Source organism: Sinocyclocheilus rhinocerous, unplaced genomic scaffold (genome assembly GCF_001515625.1).
Source record: "Sinocyclocheilus rhinocerous isolate Xijiao unplaced genomic scaffold, SAMN03320098_v1.1 scaffold3724, whole genome shotgun sequence".
Lineage (NCBI taxonomy): Eukaryota > Metazoa > Chordata > Actinopteri > Cypriniformes > Cyprinidae > Sinocyclocheilus > Sinocyclocheilus rhinocerous.
This window is the reverse complement of record NW_015631712.1, coordinates 310,150-315,490: the sequence shown is the minus strand read 5'-3', so window position 1 is coordinate 315,490 and position 5,341 is coordinate 310,150.

The window sequence follows — 5,341 nt, the reverse complement described above, 5'->3', positions numbered from 1 at the left end:
ATATATATATATATATATATATTTTTTTTTTTTCTTCAGAAAGACGTTTTTGCAGCTGAACAAGTGTTTAAACAACAGCACAATCCATTGAAGTCACTGTACTTCTATCCCTCACAACCTTGTTTTCACTCCAGTCAAAAATTAAATATGATGCTACCCTAGGGGCTTTCACACCAGGTAGTTACAGAAACTTTACAAGCGGTCCCCCAATAACCAAATTTTCCACAGGGCCATTTTCCTGGTTGCATTCGCAATGCCAGTAGGAACTTTGAATTGATGTGAGCCGACTGACAGTGGTGTAATGCTCAGCATTCAACAACGTCTTCGGCATCAATCCGTCTATCACTGTTTTTCATGTTCGTGGAGTAAGTATATTTAAACTACACATTTATATGACTTTTTAAAAATGGGCGGTGCCAGTGTTTCCTATGGCATGTGTTCAGCCAATCAACGTACACTTACATCACTGGCAGTTCCTATTGTGCAGGGTTAGACCCTGCTCTGAAGTAGGTGCTAATTTAGTCCCCACCAAAAGGTGTTCCTATAACTAAACATGTTCCTGCAAACATGCAAAAAAAGCACGTACTTCCAATAGTTATAGGAGCTATGAAAACATTCCTTCAGTGCGAAAGCCCTTCCTAAGGTTTATACCCGCACTTTCAATACTACAATACTGGTCTACTCAACTGCTGCTGCTGTGACTGAACAGCACACATAACACAACATAAATGTTCAGCTCAACACCAGTGTTGGGCAGTACCATTGCTATAAATACAAAAGCTATTATTTATGATATTTCTTAATAGCAAGTTAGTGTCATTACCCCATTTAGCATAGCTTTACAGTAGCAGATTTAATTTATTGATTAACTAGGAGGGTACTGCTGATACTTGCCACAACATAACATTGTTTTATGTTTCATCAGTCATGATGTCTGTATTTTCTGTTGACAGTTTAGAATCAGAACTGCAGTGGGTATTGAAAAGAATCACACCCCTTTAAATCACATTTTCCAACATGACAATGACCCAAAGTGCACAGCAAAACTGATCACACAGTGGTTAAAGGAGAAAAAGGTGAATGTCCTTGCATGGCCTAGTCAGAGCCCAGACTTAAACCCCATTGAAAATCTGTGGAATGATTTGAAGATGCAGTCCACAAACGGTCACCATTAAATTGAACTGAACTTGAGCAGTTCTGCAAAGAAGAGTGGGCAAATATTGCAAAGTTAGTAGAGACATATCCCAACAGACTAAAGGCTGTAATTAAAGCAAAAGGTGATTCAACAAAATACTGACACAAGGGGGTGATCCTTTTTCCAACTCAGTATTTTTTATTTTTATGTATTTATTTTCTGACATGTTAGTGTTATATATTACACTTGGATGTTATAAGTTGCACTGAGTAAATACAGCTAGATAAAATAAAAACTGTCCATCTTCATTTCAGGCTGCAAAGCAACAAAATGTGATCATTTTAAAGGGGTGATTTTTTTTTTCTATACCCACTGTATCAATGCCTGATTTATGTTTTTTTTTTTTTTTTCAGGGAATTGGTCACAGGATAACAAAACACTTTCAAACACAAACTATAAGAGTGAAATTATAAGATTTTCTTTTTTTAAATATATATATATATATATATACACATTAACCAGATGTTTGTTTCTAACAAAAGTAACTTTTAGGATCTAAGTGCTACAAAAAAACACTAACAACCCAAGGTTTGCCAAACATTCACACATTTACAATACATATCAATTCAATAAAAGCTGTTCTTAAGGAAATGTGAAGGTCTGGAAAACTCTGAGCACTTTTTTCAGTTTTTGTAGAAATGTCTTGATTGTGTGGTTGCACTTTTCAAGACTTGAGGCGCTTAACGGTTTCTGAATTCCTTTTCAGCATGTGATCAACTACCATGACCTTTGCACACTGCCCTGTAATGGCCCCCTTTTTCTTGGCAGACTGGCTTCACTTTGTTCTCCATTTGATCTTTCACAAATGCTCACTATCCACAGTGAACACAAAATGTGATAATAAGGAAGGGAAATAACAACTTTTCTATAATTAAACATCAAGGCTGTGGAAAAGTGGCATGCTAATCCTTGTGCCCTGGCTGTTCTGCTGCTCCAAAACCATTTACACTTTCATTAAAGAGTTTAGTCAGGCGGAACCGATTTATTTATAGTGCAAACAAACGTAGGGGGTTAACGTGTGGCCACTGTGGTTCTCTTTCCCTAACCTGTGATTAATTTGAGTTCTGTAAGAAAGCGAAGAAAAAAAAGTATGCTAGCAGAACATTAACATTTAGTAAGAATTTCATTAAAACTAAATCTACTAATAAAAAATAAATAATAATTATAATAATAAACAAACATTTTCATGTCCAGTATAGACATGTTATGTTTTACGCCATTAAATAAGTCTTCAACAAATGAAGACATTATAGAAAAGATTTTGACTAATACTTACTATGTTCTTGGACTTGCTTGTTCTTGGAGGAAATTAAGTCATTGTCACGGTATTATGAACACTCATGATTCAGAGTAGCTCAGGACGTCACTTTAATAATCCAGGAGAAATAACTGAGGTAAATGCATATCCACATGAGACTCAACGCAAACAAGACCAGACAAAGAGTAGAACAAAACAGGGAGTATATACTGAATAAAAGAGGGACCTAAACAGAAACAGCTGAAAGGAATAATTAACTAATGAATAACCAAGGAAACTGACAAGGAACATACTTGGTTACTAACGTAACCTTGGTTCCCTGAGATACGGGAACGAGTACTGCGTCTTGCTAGACGCATATCGGAAAAATATTTTTTTCTCCTGAACTGAAGCCTTTTTTCATTCACGCAGTAAAACTGCACGGCCATTGGTTCATGCAGTGGATTAAAAACGAACGAATGGCTAGGCAGCGGAGCTGCACAGTACTCATTCCCGTATCTCAGGGAACCGAGGTTACGTTAGTAACCGAGTACGTTCCCTTTCGATACTACACTCGTACTGCATCTTGCTAGACGCATATGGGAACACAGTACAATCACGCCGTGTAATGTAGTGGAACGACTAAAAGTATCAAACTTCCATAAGCAACCAATGCCCATAGAGAAGTTAACAACAACCCAAGGCTAAGACGAGCTGAGCTTCCAGAGGTCACACCCGGCCTGGTTAATCGTTTCAGAGTACTCCTGTAACTTCGACACCCAGGGGTCGAGAGCTAACAAGTGAACTAATGCCAGAGAGCTTGAGCGTGATACGGCCAAGGGCTCTCTGCCAGATCGGTTTACGCAGCGCATGTCACTTCAAGCGGAGAGGACACTGGCCTGCAACAAGGGGCCGCTATCAACAGCTGAGTTAGCTCTGATAGCCACAGCTGGTTCATCCAAAGTTGGAGCCACCAGGAGAACATTGTGTTTTTGTTCCCTTACTCGCCTGATTACCTGTGGGATAGGGACATTGCTCCTTGATAGCATGTCCGCTCCTTGGTTCAATTTGCCCGGTATACGCGCTGCTCTCAGCGAGCACAGGTTGAGTTGAGCCCATTACAGGAAGCGCTCTACCAGAGTGAAGAGACGCTTCAAGGAGAGGCCTCCCTGGCGATTTATGTAGGACACCACAGACATGTTGTCCGATCGAATCAGCACACGGGGTCAGGGCCGATACACAGGCCTGACTCACCCTGATCTGCAGGCGTCTGTGACGCCACGCATGGGATGGAACCCGTTGTTTGAACCAGCGCTGAAGGGGGCGCATACGAAGCAGACCCAACTGTAGCACTGGTGATGCTGCCACCATGAGGCCCAGCATCCTCTGAAACGCTTTGAGAGGGTGAGTGGAACCAATCTCGAAGGAGGTCGCAAGCCTCCGTATGGCCAGAGTCGAAAATTGCTCCCAGAAACGATATTCGCTGGCTGGGGAACAACGTGCGAATCTCAAGAATCGCCTGTGACGGGGGGCTATCTGGATGTGAAAGTATGCATCCTTCAGGTCCAGAGAAAAGTAACAGTCCCCTGAGCGAATTTGCGCAATGATCTGTTTCAGTGTAATCATCCTGAATGACCTTTTCATGAGGGCGTGATTCAGGTGTCTGAGATCGAGGATGGGCCGGAGGCCACCATCTTTTTTGGGGACGAGGAAGTAACGGCTGTAGAAGCCTGACTCGCTCTGGGCTGGAGGAACCATTTCCACGGCTCCTTTTGCCAGCAGATTCATCACCTCTGAGCGCAGGACGTGAGCATCCTTGCTTTGCACTGAGGTGGGGACCACGCCGCTGAAGCACGGGGGTCTTCGAGCGATTTGGAGTGAATATCCTCTTTTTATTATCCCCATAGCCCATCTCGACACTCCGGGGATGGCCTGCCAGGCCTCGGCCCACGTGGCGAGGGGTTGAATTAAATCGGGTGACTGGCCGCATGGGGGCAGAACACTTGTGAGTAATGGAAGAGGAAGTTTGCTCTCTTTTTGAAAATGTTTGTGTTTTATTTTCCCCGCTATAACAGCGGCTGAATGCTTGGGCGCATAAACAGACCCGTTTTTTGCACAAAACACATTTCCCTCTGTACCGGAGTTGAACGGGGTGTCAAGAGGTCTAAGAGAGGCTGCTTGAGGGGTGGTCCGGTCGTAGTGATATCTGACCCCTCCTCTTCCTGTCTCGCAGATCAGGATGATGCCTGAGGCGCCGGGTCCAACGCAATTTTTGGTCGGGGTCTCTGGCGCTTAGGAAGAGGGTAGCGTTTGGTCCAGCGAGAGCGTCCCCACGTCTGCTGCGCCTTAGTGGGCTGAACGGCGGGGGCGGCAGGTGCTGGCTTCGCGGGCTGCTGAGTCGGTGCAGACTTAGGGCGAGCAGAGGCAGCAGCAGAGCTGGAGCGCTTAGGCAGGAAATGTCGCATAGCTTGGGCCGATTTCTGTGCCTCCGTAAAGCGCTCGGCGAATCCTTCGACGGCCGGGCCGAAGAGACCTTAGGGAGAGACTGGAGCATCGGGGAAGGGAATCTTATCCACGTCCTTGATCTCTGTTAGCGTCAGCCACAAATGGCGCTCGAGCACCACAAGGCTGGCCATCGATCTCCCGATCGCCTGAGTGGTGGTCTTGGTGAGCCAGGTCGGTTGTGCTCCTCAGCTCCCTGAGGGTCGCGGGCTCCAGGCCAGACTCATCGGAGGATGCAAGGATCTTGGCCTGAAAGACCTGGAGGACCGCCATTGAATGAAGCGCTGAAGCCGCCTGTTCAGCTGAAGTGTAGACACGTCCAGCGAGAGCTGAATTGGTCCTACACGGCTTGGACGGGTGAGTGGCCTTTGCTCTCCAGCCGATGGCCGTGGGCGGGCAGAGGTGCG